The following is a 15,966-nucleotide window of genomic DNA, read 5'->3' on the forward strand; positions in this document are numbered from 1 at the left end:
GCCTCTTGATTTTCCGAATGAGTTCTGGCGTGATCCTTATAATATTTATTCACCATGATTATAATCTAAACGAACGTAACACAAATATTTAGAATATAACTTTTGAAATAATATAACATAATTATTACTCAATCAATCTTACTTACTATATAAACGATGTTCACAGCAATATTACTCTAACCTTAAAAATCGATTTGTCAATTGTTTAGGAATACACATCTTTACATGTAAACGAGTGACATATAGTGCAAAGAATTATGTTATAATAGTTTTTTGACTGTAACTATTCATCAAGTTTTGTACTGAACACGAATTTTGGACGTTTCGATTTTTTTTTCTCAAAAATCGATTTTTTAAAAAAACTGCTAAGGGGATGATTTTAATTTTTGCATAAAACTTATTTAGAAGAGCCCTAGAAACGAATACAAAAAGAAAATTCATGGTGCCTTTTACCTTCATTTAAAATGTGCTCAAGACTACCGTGTTAAGTATGTAAATATATACGTTTACATTAATTATTTTAATATGAGCAAAAACCGCACTCACCGCAATTCACCACATTCAAATATATTTTGACGATAATTATAGGCTTACAAATCAATATAAGAGTGTCCATTTTAACAAGGTTGTCAGGAAAAACTCGTTTGCTTTTAAAAGTGACAAGTTAACGCATTACATATTAGTTTCTTGATAAATCTCTTAACTAAAATTAAGAAATCCTTTAGTTGCTTTTCTAAAATATTTATTTTTCTTTTAAGGTAACTGCTCTCAGTTTAAAATCTAATTTATATTATCAAGCCTGGTTGATTTTATAAAATAATTAAAATACTCTTCATCACAATATAATTTTTTTGAAAGGAGCCGTCGATGGAGTGGGAGCAGTTATCAAAAGGAAAGTCTAGCAAATAACGAAGTCAAAAATTTTTTATACTCGAGAAAAGCATTTTCTGAAAAAAAAACTGTATTTCACACTATTTTCATTTCATACTATAGAATTTCTGTTGTGTTTCTCGTTGGATATTAGTTAAAATAAATAAATAAATACATTTACTACTTTTTTAAGCCATTTTATTGGACTTGTTGTTAAATAATTCCCTATTATAACAACAAAATCAACATTAATATTATGATGGAAAAAAATGTCCCGTGTGACATGTCCCGTGCGAATGTGATTAATATTTAATTAAAAACAAGTAAGGAAGGGCAAAGTTCGGGTGTAACCGAACATTTTATACTCTCGCAATTTATTTATTTAACTTTATTAATATTATATAATACAAAATTTGACCCACATATTCGTCATATATAGTGCATAAAGTCCATTGAAAGTTGGAAACCATAATATTAGGTTAGAATCACCGAGGCCCTCGTGTTCGATATATGGGGCCTTAGTATTTTTGCAAAGCTCTGCACCGATATCTTCACTAGTGCTTACTTTATATATTGTAAAGTAAGAGATTCAGATAGTCTTCAAAGTTCTAGTATATAGGAAGTAGGCGCGGTTGTGAAGCGATTTGGCCTATTTTCACAACATATCATTGGGAGGTAAGGAAACTATTACAAACCAAGTTTCATTGAAATCGGTCGAGTAGTTCCTGAGATATGGTTTTTGACCCATAAGTGGGCGACGCCACGCCCATTTTCCATTTTGTAAAAAATCTGAGTGTAGCTTCCATCTGCCATTTCTTATGTGAAATTTAGTGTTTCTGACGTTTTTGGTAAGTGAGTTAACCCACTTTTAGTAATTTTCAACCTAACCTTTGTATGGGAGGGGGGCGTGGTTATTATTCGATTTCTGTCATTTTTGTAAGTGAAGTCTGAAGTTACAGCTTGCACAGACGGACGGACGGACAGACAGACATTCGGATTTGAACTCCACTCTTCACCCTGATCACTTTGGTATATATAACCATATATCTAACTCGTTTAGTTTTGGGTGTTACGAACAACCGTTATGTGAACAAAACTATAATACTCTCTTTAGCAACTTTTGTTGCGAGAGTATAAAAAACTATAAATTATTTTTGGGTGAAATTCATACCAATTTTATAGGCATCCATTCACAACGCTCTACAATCAAAAACATTTGAATATTGTCTCACAATTCGCTGAAATCGCCGTTTGAATTGTTGACCCCAAAAACAACTTCCATTTTGTGTCCCGTGCGAATGCCTTGGTTTTTTGCAATTATCTTGAAAATGAAAACTGTTCCAAAATCAACCTTAACACTAAGTGTAGAGCTAATGAAGGGCTATTAAAAAATCCTACTGTGAAAATTAAAAAAACATTTTAGTTCATATTTTTTTTTTAGTTGTAAGGTGTACGATTGTCACGTTCGACATGGTGGAAATGCCCATATTCGATAGTAGAAAAAATGTAATAAAACTCACCATAACCTTAAATATATATAATAAATATAAAGTTCCCTTCCACATCCCTAACTGTACTTTGTAGATCAGCTTCTTTGCTTTACATTTCTTCTTCCTGCTTTCAAAAGAATATTATTTACAAAAAAATCGCTTGCATTTTTCACTTGCGACACGCTTACCGGCGTAGTAACTCAAATCAATTCCCTTTAGTGACGTTTTTCACTACGCACACAGACACCTACCAAAGTGTAATGCTCACTGACTGCTTGCGACTTTTTCCTTTTAGCGATTTGATTTTAACTCAATTCGCTGCACATAACCTTTAAGTTTGTTAGCAAAACAAACGCTCCCGAAGGTGTTGTAGCTTATATGTATGTATGTACACGCCCTCGCTACACTTTATAAGATACATGCATGTTGTATTCGTTATTGTTGTTGCTTTCTCATGCATGCAGCTATGGTGACTGCTAACGGTTGATAAAAGACGAGCAGTAACTTTGAAGTTTCGGCGCTCAAACACACACAAATTGAAGGCGCCTTGTTCCATGTATAGACACTAACACTTCAACACACATATATAAGTATATATATATGTGTGAGTCTGTTTGTGTGTTTGCGCAGCGCCTGTGAATTATTAAAATCTAATAAACCACAAGATTTTATATGTCCCCCACACGCAGACCCTATATATGAGAGCGCGGTAATGTTATATATGTATGTGTATGTTGCCTCAAATGCCTTCGCGCACAAAAGTATGCTACAGTATATTCGATGTTCAAATATCTCCATGCGTGTACACAAGTTTTTGTGGTTTGCGTTGTATTGAACCTTAAATTAAGTTTGAACATGTACACTTTCACACACAATATGTACGACAAACACTTATACATATACTCAAATTGATATACATATGTGTGTGTTTGCGCTCAAACTTACCAAACTAGTCTTGTTTGTATAGGTTAAGTTTAATTTGTCGTTGCATACTTTTAGGCGTATGGGCGCGTGTACACATCAATTTATGCCACAACTAACACCACTAACAGACCGCCATAAAATGCCACAACAACAAATACAACAACAGCAAAATATACGCTACAAAGCAAACAACAAGGCGACCAGCTTTTGTATATGTATGTTTATAAGTGTATGTGCCTTTTAAGGTGTGAAAATCTTTGCTGTTCGATGGTACTTTTCACACTTGCTGCACTTCACACCTTCGCAGCGCACACAATTTACATACACACACCATAAATTGTTATATGGCCACACACATGGATGCTTTCGGCTTGCACCAAAAATTAATTATTCCAATACCAATTTTCTTTTGCTGTCAAATGTGAATTTTATATGAAAAGTTTCAATAGTTTCTCGGAGAAATTTTGAAGATTTGATTTAACAATAGCAACAACAACAGCAAAGGCAATAACAAGGTATTGGAGGTTGTGTTACTAAGGGAGAGTCCTTTATACGTTTGAGCGAGCTTTCCATTTTACGTAGCATGGGATCAATTCCTGAACGATGAAAAAAATTAAACTATAATTAGAGGTTTTTATGGTGATCCTTTCTTTGTAAGTCGATGGCACACCAAAACACAAAATGCCATCTTGACAAATTAAAAAAAAAAAACAAATGAGCTATACAAAGTCAGTTTAAATCTGAGAACTAGCGCGATTCCGACAATTTCCACCAAATCAATATACTCGTTTCTATATTTTGCATTTAAAGGCAGCGAAGCTTTCAAAGTAGTAGTAGACTCAGTTTCCAAGATTTTCATTCAAAAAACTATGTATTATGATGTCGACATAGGACTCGCCGAGTATGGAGTAAAGTACTCTCCTAATATAATCAATGTTCACATCGTCTATTAATGTCTAGCTGAAGCTTTTTACGGAACTTCTCATTAGTTTGTAGCGATATTTCACTAACGGTGATGTTTTCACTGTGATTTATCGGAGAGTAGCAATCACGGTACAGTAGCAATCACAGTTCAGTGCTCACAGTTGCAATTTTAATTGCGATTTCGATAATTTTGGGTACGGTGATTACGAAAGCAGTAAATCTACCAAGAATTTATTAATTACTTAATTGCGATTATAAAAGCAGATAAATTTTGGATATTGTTAAAATTAATAAGTATGGAAATGTAAAAAATTAAAACACATAAATTTGGAGTAAAAATTCTCATAAATTCGTTTTTTTGTTTTGTTGCGATCGCAATAGCAATATAAAATCACAGTGATTTAAAAATAGCAATCACTGAAATCACAGTGATTCGAAAATAGCAATATCACTACTTCTCATACAACTCCTTATCGATGTCAGTATAGTCGTTTCTTCATTCCAAAACTTCTATCAGATTCTTTGTCATTCACAGTATTAAATTGATAACGCCAAAGAGTTCGTAGAGTTCATGATTACATCTTCTAATATATTCAATGTTTAATCATCTATTAATGTTCAGCTGAAGTTTCATACGGAGCTCCAAATGAAATTCCTCACCAGAATTATAGTTCTCGCAAGTAGGTCATGGATATATACGCAGACATGACGAAAAACTTATAGGGTACTATTTTTGTTAGCTTAGATCTGCCTTCATTCTTCTAACGAAATTTCTACATTTGATTTCAAAACTTAGCTAATTTTCAGATGTAAGATTGACCAACTTTTCTATAATTCTGAGACTATTCACTTGATATCTCATAAGGTTTGGTTAGGTTCAGAGGATAACACCGTGACAATTATCGCGAAGAATCCCACTTGGGTAGCTAAAGCCTATGGTTCATTGTGATACCAAAAGAAGTATCGCATAAGTATGGTTCCCATCTGTCACACATTTTATTCGTCAAAGTGAAGGCTATATTTTTCTTTCTCAGTCTTGCGGATGATGAACAGTGGATAAAAAATTTCTTTATATTTCCACCTCGCCTTCCTCCATTCAGCTATGGCAGTTTGCATCCGACCGTATTCCTTACCTCATCGCATATTTGCTTATTCTGGAGTGACTATTGAGTGATAAGGTGTTTATTTTTAAGAGCAAGCAGTTCAGCCGACCTCTGGTGTTCCATTATCACAAGAGCTCTTTTTTGAAAATTTGAAGACTTATAAAGTACTGTTTTTCTCCGCTGAAGATGAGCCTAATCGATCCAAACATAATTCTACCTTCGATTTCAAATTAATAGTGGCATGAAGCTACTACGAGAGTGGACTGACTATGACAACTTAGATGACAGCACAACCTTTGTTTTGTTCATAGACACATTACGTCTGCTTTTGCCTCCAGTCTAGGGAGATCCGAAAGAGACTCATGTCATGGGTTGTTTCTGCACTGCTGGCAAATTTGTAAATAATGGAAATAAACCTGAAGTGAAAAGATTGAATTTGGTTAATCGCGTACATTAACTAGGAAAAAAACTACAGATCCAAAGGAAGACAACTTTGTTATAAACAATAATTTCTTTATATAAACTGCCTCAGTAAATAAGACTCAATGATGAACTCTTACTAAGAGCAAAGTATTTTCAAAAATTATCCACACCAGTACCCTTCATCCCAGCGTTAAATGGAGAAAAAATTATTGTAATTTTGAGCACACATTTACGGAGAATTATACAATCCAAAACGACTAGAGTACCTTCCTGTACTGTTATTCTCTCACAATTTTGGTATTTCGAAAGGTTGTATCACCTCAAAGTTCATAATTTCATTTTGAGTTCATTTGAGATTCATTAAACACAAAGCCACTCAGAGTAAAATTAAAAGTGAAAAAGTAAGTAATGAATTAAGGCTACTGGTTGATTTCATAGCAGTCCTTTTTGGCATTCAGCATTTATTCCGCTTAGTAAAATAATAGCTGTGTTCGAAATAATAGCAGTGGCTAATCTAAATTTATATAATTAAAATTATTACACTTAAAAACTTCTAGCCATGTACTTTTTTTATGCAGAAACATGGGCCTAAATATTGGGAATATGTATTTAAATTGATATTTGATACTGTTATCATATACATGGTAGTTGTTTCTTGCTGTGATTAATAATAGCATGAATCTTAACAATGAACAGCATGTTATTACATCTAGAGAAAGGGGGAGTACTTGTTGTGGCCTACGCTGATGATCAGGCGGTTTCAATTAGGAGAAAATTCCCAAGTATCCTCGCGGACCTTATGCAAACAAGGTTAAATGAGTGAAATCGATGGGCTAAATCCTATGGATTGAGCCTAAACGCAAGTAAAACTGAGACAGTGCTGTTTACTAGGAAACACAAGATTCCAGAGTTCACACCACCTTCAATAAATGACACATCACTTACAATACGTGAGAAAGCAAGCTACCTGGGACTAATTTTAGACAGGAAACTGTCATGGAAACCAAACTTTGAAGCTAGGGTATGAAAGGCGGCTTTGGCCTTATACACCCGTAAAAGGATGATCGGACCAAAATGGGGACTAACACCCCGCGTATCGCATTGGCTCTACACAGCTGTGGTAAGGCCAATTATGACATACGGTATATTGGTCTGGTGGCCAATAACACGACTCTACAAAGAAAAATGTTTTCTTTGTCCTAAAGTTTATTTTATGATTTTCTGATTTATTATGAACAAAAACGACAAGAAAGTACCTTCTTTTCGTATAAAGTTTGCTTTTGTAAAAGTTATAGTAATAATACTATATTTGGGGTTCATTAAGAGATAGTACCAATGAACATAAAAGAAAAAGGAAACGTGTGCACTTTTAAATTAATTTTTACTTTTTTGTAAGTTATTTTGATAGTAAAACTTAATTAAAATGTTTCTTTAAGTGATTTCATTTTCAATTAAAAATTAAAACCACATATTTTAAAAAATAAAGTTAAAACGGTGTCCTAAATAAAAAAGCAACTTTTTCATGGCATATATTTTTCCCGTCTTATTAAGAGCTAAACAATGGAAATTTATTGCTTTAAAGTTATGGTCAAATTTTGTGTTGACCAGTGTAATCGACAAGAAGTACGCAGTAAATAGCATGGGAAGTTTACAAAGAGCGGCATGTATATGTATCAATGGAGCTCTCAGAACAACGCCGAGCCGGGCATTAGATATTATTCTATACTTACTGCCTATAGACATATTGTGTAAGCAGCAGGCTGCGAAATCGGCACTCAGACTGAGAGAATCTTCACTACTGCAAAACTGCAATAGGGGACATTCTAGTATCTCGGCAAGTTCCCATTTCTACCAAATAGGACGGATTTTTGCAATCCTATAGAAATGAATATAAAATCTGAACTACATATATCATTCACCTCTAGAGAGGAGTGGGATATTGGAAAAGTGGACAAAGATTCAGTGATAAGTATCTACACGGACGGGTAAAAACAAGACAAACGAGTTGGAGGTTGGGTATTCTCAGAAAAACTAGACACCAGAATCGCCTTCCGGCTACCGGATCATTGCAGTGTGTTCCAAGCAGAAATCACTGCAATTAAAGAAAGCCTTCTCGATCTGTCAAAAGGAGTGTTAGCGACCAGACAAATATTCATATTCTCGGATAATCATGCGGCTTTAATTTATTAAAGTCTCATAGAATATCTTCTAAGATAGTGAAAGAATGCTTGGATTTATTATTGACAATGACGTCATAGTGTCATCCCTGGGAACTGTGTGGCAGATGAACTAGCCAGATTGGGCACCACACTGCAGTTGGAGGCCGATAAAGAGGCAATATATATACCTCTGACAACCTGCAAATACTTAATCGATAAACATGCAGTAGATACGGCTGAATCGCATTGGAAACAAGTAACGACTTGCTCCGTAAGCAGACAAACGTGGCTAGAGTGGAATAAGAGCCGTACTTGTCGCTTATTGAAATTTAAGAGGAATGAAACAAAAACCCTTGTAGGGGTGTTAACGGGACACTGTCTGATTGGGAGACACGCCAGCAGACTGGGGATACCTTTCAATGATTACTGCAGGAGCTGCCAAGAAGAAGAAGATGAAGAAACGATTACACACCTTCTTTGTGGATGCAAGGTTCTGTACAGAAAAAGAATCGCAACTATTGGACGCGGTTTTCTCGAGAATTTGCTCATGTCAAATTGTGTGAGCTTTTTCACTTTATCAGGACCACAGGGTGGTATCACAATGGGCCTCCCAAAGGCCTAGGTGCGTCGTTTGACAGCCACTTTATTCATTACAATAAAACAAAATAAAGTTCAAATAATTAATACATCGTCGAATTACTATCGTTGAATACAATCGCTGCACATCTCCATCGCATGGAGTCCATAAAATACCAGCGTTTCTCGAGAGGAATGGCCTTGCGCATCTTCTTCATAATGCTCCATAAGTGCTTCGAAATAGATGGAGTTTCTTAACCTCTGCTCAATGATTCTCACTTGGATTAAGGTCAGATGATTGAGCCGTGTAACCCATAACCTTAAGTCCATATTAAGTAAGCACATTGACCGCCAACATGATGGCATCCTTGGGGTAGTTGTCATGTTAATAGACACAATAGACATTGTGGACACAATAAAACTAAGATTTAACAAGTCTTTAGTTTTTTTGATATAAATTCGCTTTTCTCGTGACAAACCCACCACTGTTCTCAACCGTGGCGCCAAAAAGTACAATTTCTTCCCCTTCTTTCAGGATTTGGTTTAAATTTTTTTGCGTTCAGATGCATTTTGACACAACATCCGACGAAATTTTCAATAAACTTGTAAGATTTTTCTTCCGCCAACACTGTTTAATGAGATTTCGTTCACCCTTAGAAAAGTTTTTGCCACGCCCCATTTTCGTAAAAGAAATGCGTTTTCAAATTTAAACAGCGATGTATTCACTAAAGAACATCATCAGTTGACTTCAATTTAAATTTTAACATTTCATTCAAATTATTTAAAATAATACGGTCATTTCGCTTGCACTGCTATTTTTAATCACTGTAAAAAACAACTACGTTGCCCAAAAAATAACGGTACTCCATGTATATGATAACTGTATCAAATATCAATTTAAACACTGCCACTGCTATTATTTCGAACACAGTTGTAGCTGAAAGAAGTGCTGAACACCAAAGCGATGAAGCTTTCAATCCTTGTAAGATAATGATAGCTGAATAAAGCCCTGGTATAAAATTACACTCAAACATTATATTCGAGAGAAAGTTTAATAAAAAGCCAATCGAACAACATGAATTAGTCAGAAAAAATAATATTTCGACTAAACGAATTATTATTACAGTTTTCAAAATACTCTTTACTATGCAAACTTTTCAATACCTAAGAAATACAACAATAAATAAAACCGCATTGAACTGTCTCAATTACTCAGCTACTTACTCACTTTACCACATCAATCACAAACCACCTTGTTGCACATTGCCACAGCAATAACAAATATAAGTAATTGCCGGTAATTAAGGTACGGTTTCAGCCAACATTACCATTACCATCAGCAATGTCATTAATATATAATATTTTGTCTTGCCTCCTCTCACCACCGCTAGCGTCAAAACGCCGGTAGAAACAGTCATGCGCTAGCAGCCACACAAAAAATACCAAATTATCATTTCGATTGTGCATTTGCATTTCGCACACACGCGAAGCACTGCTCAATTTACAACAACTTTTTCTTGTCGGTTTTTTGGCGGAATTTCGACGACTTTTATGCCACGCATTTTTGTTGCTGTCTAATTTACCATTCAAAATTGTTATTGCATGACGAACGCATAGCGCAACAACAATGAGCACATTTCCGCTTGCAGCGTCGGCGGTTGCTTTGTTGCGAGCGTCTTCGATTCGACAAGGTAACGGCGTTATGGCAAACTGCCAACCAAGCAACCGCCGACCCACCTCACTGACAATACCCCGATGCCTTAGCGTTATTACCTTTCGAAGGCAATAAAATTTATTAAAATTATATTTTGTTGCGCCAGCAGCCGCAGCGAAGTATGTCTTGCATACTTTTCAGCGTCGTGCGCCACAGACGCACTTCCTGGTTATCAGCTCACACCACAACGCTATGCTGAAAAGTTGCTCATCTTCATTGGCGCAACAACGCAGACAACGTGCACTGGTGTTTGGTGTAGTAAATCAGCGCTCGATGACATTAAAATAAAATTTTAATGCTGCGCCTGAGTGTATGCTTGTGCTGGCGCTGCACAATTTTCACCTTGGCTACACACTTTCAATGAGGTTTTCGCTTGAAATTTATTTGAATTTATCAAAGAATGGTTCATTTGCACGGAAATAATTGTAAATATTTGATATGCGCACACAAAAGCGGGTAAGTAATAAAAATAAAATTGAAATTTGTTTGCATACTTGTTGGCGGCATTCAATACAGGCGTGTTTGGGGGAAAAAAGCTGCCAGGAAATTGATACATAAGTCATTTTTATTGGCATACGCTTGAGTGTTTGTCTTCACACAGCAGTGGGAGTGGAATTATTGGTGAAAAATTTAATGGCGCGTATGCCCATGTGGCTGTGGCACTGTAATGTAGGCAACGCTTTTTAAATTTCAGCCAAATTTTTGATTTAGAAGCAAGAAAAAATTATATTTATGCTTAAAATTTGCTCATCAATGCTCATAAATTAATGTCTATCCAAACTTATGCACACCCGCTCCGCACTCCTCAGCAGGAAGTGATAAATTTTGTTGGTTTCTTATCCACGCAGCACGCTCATTGCTTTCAGCGTAATTTAATATTTTCCTATGCTCCCAACGCGTGTTTACGAAAGTAAAAAATTACAATTTTTAATTATCAAATGCGTTAATGACAATAAGCGCGCACTCCTCAGCAACCCTGCAACTCTCTAACGACGCTTTAAGTAAGCATATAATATTTTTTTCTTTTTAATTCTTTTATTTTTCTGTTACTCCTGCTCCTTCTTCGAGGCTACACACATACATATACTAGCACTTCAAGCTGAATTTATGAAACGTCCACTCCTTGATTTACACACTGCTCTCGCGTCTTCGGCGTGAGACTGACACCCACCCCACCAGCAAGCGTCTTTAAATGATTTTCCACACTTTAGCGTTGCCTATAATTAATATTAAAAACTCCCAAAGCGCGTAGATTTCAACATGCTTGACTTGATGGCGGTTTGTTGTTACAGTAAGCCTGAAAAAATGCATGTAGATTTGTTGTTATAAATCTTAGATTTTTTCCCATTCAATGGGTTTTACGCTTGCTACTTACACGTCTTTGATGTCCTTATGTAAACACTGTTTTTCACTCTTTCAGTGTCGTCTTCTTGTTGAGCAGCGTTTTTCAATTAGGCGCTAGCTTAGAGTAGCAGCTTCTAAATGCCTCACATATCGAAGTAGAAGGTGCAGAGAATCCTAAGAAAATTAAAGGATTGCCCGAATTATGTTAATGGTGATTAAAAAATTGTCTCCTACCATGTACCCAGCAATAATTCACGGTTTACTTTGATAATTTTCAGTCGACTGTAGTTGTTACTGTCATTCTCAACTCAAAAGGTCCCTAAAGTGTTTTTTTTTTTTTGCCGTAAATAGGGCTCAAAATGCCAGCATCGAGCTATTTGGCTGGTCTTCTATTGGAATGACGTCTTCTAAAGGTAAGGGTGATTCTTCATTCTTGTTTGCAATATTTTTTTCACCTCACTTCCATCATCCACCATCCCTTTCACTCGCCTTCATACAAGATATGATCTACTGAAATTGCTACCGAAACCTCTTCTCTGAATGAGTAAATCCAAGTCCCTTTGGGTGATTCCGATTGCACTATGATGGGCAGTGAACTTGAGGGTTCGAATAAAAATAATGACTCCTACTCTGCTTGAATATGTCGTATTGATCATTTATTTCATACTAGTTAGAAGATAGGTACCTAACGTTGCTCCTATTGGGTTTATCACATAGCGTAGTATGTATAATAATATAAGTATATATGTATTTCCATAAGAATGTAGTATTCCTCACAGGTCCCACTACGTAAAACATCAACAACCAGAACTCTTACCAATCCAAAACATCGTTAATGCATAGCTAAATGTAAGCTAGCATTGTACTTTTATAATTATAGACACATGAGAATATAATTGTAATAAATAAATATGTACAGACACATACAGTAATGAAGGTGAATCGGTTGGATTTCTTATGCGCCTATAGTAATTTCTTCCGCATTCTAAACATTAAGAAGCTTGCTTGCTTGCTTATGCTGCTCAATGTTAGCTTGGAACAATTCCTTTGCGTTTCTACAAGAGTTTCACATATTAGAGGCAATGTCAACAGCCCTCAATTGCCACACAGGGGCATGTAATACAACCATGTGTGCATATATATTTACTTAAGACTGTGATGTGGAAACGTAGCTCACATCTGTTCTTTGTAGGCCTGATTCTTGGTCGTGACTGAGAACATTTTTAATGCACCTTTGGGTCTTGGGAATAAATGCTGCAAATATATTACAAAAATTCATACTGAAGTACTTTAGTCAGTTCACAGATGTAACAGAAACTTAGAAAGTATAGAATGGTGCATCGTTCGGCTAGTGAAAGTTGGACAATTGAGTAAAATAATTATGAACTGAATTTATACCATCACACTACAAGTTGAATATGACTTAACTATGAATATAGAACCCAAGATTATTAGAAAACAAAGAGTTTTGATTTTGAAGGGTTAGAACCCACAGTACATTAGTACTACCGCTATCATTCGATAAATTAAGAAACAGCGAGTTTTATATTTGAGATTATTGACAACAAAACACGAACAAAAGTCAACGAGATAGCTTCATCACTTTAATTAACCCCTTGTTACTTAGTCTTTCCTGAAATTGAAAAAGATCCACTCAGAAAAGCACCATCTGTTAAGCCAAACGAATTTATTCAAAAGCTACAAAATGAAAATTGAAAAATCGAGATGATAATTGCTGAATAAGGTGATCGAGAACGTCGCAGTTTCTCTTCCCCAGTAATATGAAATAGTCCAACGAAAATCAATCCATTAATAATCCATTGATCATCGTACAAAGAGTACTTTTCAAGTTCGAACCATTGTTAAGATTATGCCTCGGTTTGTCTCCTCTCAGAGTCGTTCAAAGGTTCTGAAACACCTCAATGTGGCAATTGGTTCAATTCAAGGGAACCCACAAATCACTTTCTGTATTACTAAAAAAACTGATGTTTTGGAATCTGAAGACCAACCACTGGATTTTGAAGCATAATTATACTATTCATTTTGCTTCAAGAGAACAGTAAAAAGGCCCTTCAGGTTCATGAGCACTCCAGAGGAATATCGCTTCATTTCAGATTTCGAAAAGCTCTCTTGAAAGAAGTCTTGGTATATCCCAGGACCTTTATCCATTGCAATTGCAATTGCAATTACAAATCGAATAAAATTTATATTAAAATAGAAACAAGAAATTAAGAAGACTTGCACTTTAAATAAAAATGTTACTCATCGCCATCTGAGTTCTCATGCTTACAACAGACTCACTTATTACTTTGACTGCCGGTCGAATGCGCGTTCCGGAACTCTGCACTTGGCAAACCGCACTAACTGCAGTTGAAATGGGGAATTTAGTGCAACTTCCGGTTAGCGAAGTTTTTAATTTCTTCATGAGAAGAAAGAAAAAAAGCCTGCCAGCACGTAGATTTGTAAGTAGAAAAACAAATAATTAAGACTGTGTATTTTAAAAGACAAAGACGAGGGTTAAAAATGTGCCGCTTTCTTCTTCATTTTTCATTAATTAACAGTTAAATATATGAGGGTAAAAGTGAGAGAAAACATTTTGTAAAAATAATAAATTACTTACAACTGAAAGATTTATGTGCGGTTGGCTAATATTAATTTAGCTATGCAAATGTACTGATGGCAGATTTATGTGACGCCACAGAATGAAAGAAATAATTTTTATTTATTATACTGATCGGCTTAAGCAATTAAAAATAGGACTAACAGCTTTACAGCCTTTAGACTGCATAAACCAAGCGAAATAAGAGAAAAGAGCAAAGAGATAAAGAATGTGCGTAGGTTGAGTGTGTATAATAGTGTTCCACAAATTCAAAATTATTACTCTCTCAAAAATACTTAATGCCTCGTTGCGGAAAATCGCATGATGCCTATATTGGAAGTTGAAAGACGGATTAAAGCAAATTTAAAGATCAGCCGACTATATTGACGGTTTAAGGAAAGAACAGAAACGCAATTGAAATCTGCAGACCTTGATATTAGATTTGAAAGATATAACAAATATTCTGAAAACTTATTTGGATGTATTCTAAACGGGTTACCGATCTCTAAACTCTCTCTATCAGGGATTTCTCATCAGTCTTCAATAAAATAATGCTTTCCACGTAAGTGGTACACCATAGTAATTAAATTTGTGAAAATTCAGTCACGAAGAATAAAGTTTATATTAAACCCCAATGACTTCACAAATAATGATTTTGGGCAGTACATTGAAAAGCCTTTTTTGTTTAACCAGTTGTTATGGGACTGCTATAGAGGTCACATTATATTACTATTATAGTAGTCCTCACATCGTTTTGAGGCAGCTTAGTTTGAAGAAAGTGGAGGTTCTAACCTCATTTTAAAAATCGTCCCAAAAAATCGGACTAGCCGAATCCCACTTCATCCCTGACTCGCTAACGCACGGTCGAAAATCCAGTGCAAACACAAGCTTTTTTGAACTATTGCTGTATTTAGATTCTAATTAATATTCTAGTATAATCTCATAATTTTTTGAAACTGACATATGAGTTAGTTCTTCCTTTTATAAATCCGAACTTGTTTCCGAAATCCTGGCTGCCTGTCAGAAATTCTAATGAAATATTATTATTTTTTAGGGTCAGGCTGAGGAAGTCAAACGGATCGAACAAGAGTTTCTTTTAGAGCGTGATATGTGAACCTGACAGAGACCAAATATTCAATTCAATTATACCGGTAATAATTAACAATTGATATAGGGAAAGCGATATACAGTGGAACTTCCATAACTCGAACTTCTATAACTCGATGATCTCCACAACTCGAACTTTTAAATTGGCAATATCGTTTAGAAAACAAATTTCATACAAATTTCCTTCCATAAATCGAACTTTACGACCAGGGCATCAATCAAAATTTAAAATTTTATTATCGAGGCAGAATTTTAAAAGCTTTTTGAAAATTGTATGGTCCAATGAAATTTCTATAACTCAAAGTTTTTTTGTGGATTATGGCGATTCGAGTTAGGGAAGTTCCATTGTATTTTAATATAGTTTCAAGAAATGAAATATAGATGTATGATGATAATCACCAACCATCAGTTTAGGAACGGGAGTACAGTCACGTCCGATTAAGTGTTAGAATTCAACCAAAACATCATTCATAGTAAATTTAATGAGTGAAATTATCAAGTTTGTTCCAGTATCCAAGCTTTTCATACAAGAATAATCGAGTAATAACTCATAAAAATATTAGGTTGGCAAATATCTCCCGGGATAAGCCAGCCGGCGGAAGACCTGTGACGACGAATACCGATCAAATCATGGAAAACATCGAGTTATACCGGCATGTGGCATCTCGTGACATCGCCCAGGAAGTGTGAGTTAGTCTCCAAACCATTTTAAACCATCTGAAGAAGGCTGAAT

This window comes from Zeugodacus cucurbitae, chromosome 5 (genome assembly GCF_028554725.1).
Source record: "Zeugodacus cucurbitae isolate PBARC_wt_2022May chromosome 5, idZeuCucr1.2, whole genome shotgun sequence".
NCBI lineage: Eukaryota > Metazoa > Arthropoda > Insecta > Diptera > Tephritidae > Zeugodacus > Zeugodacus cucurbitae.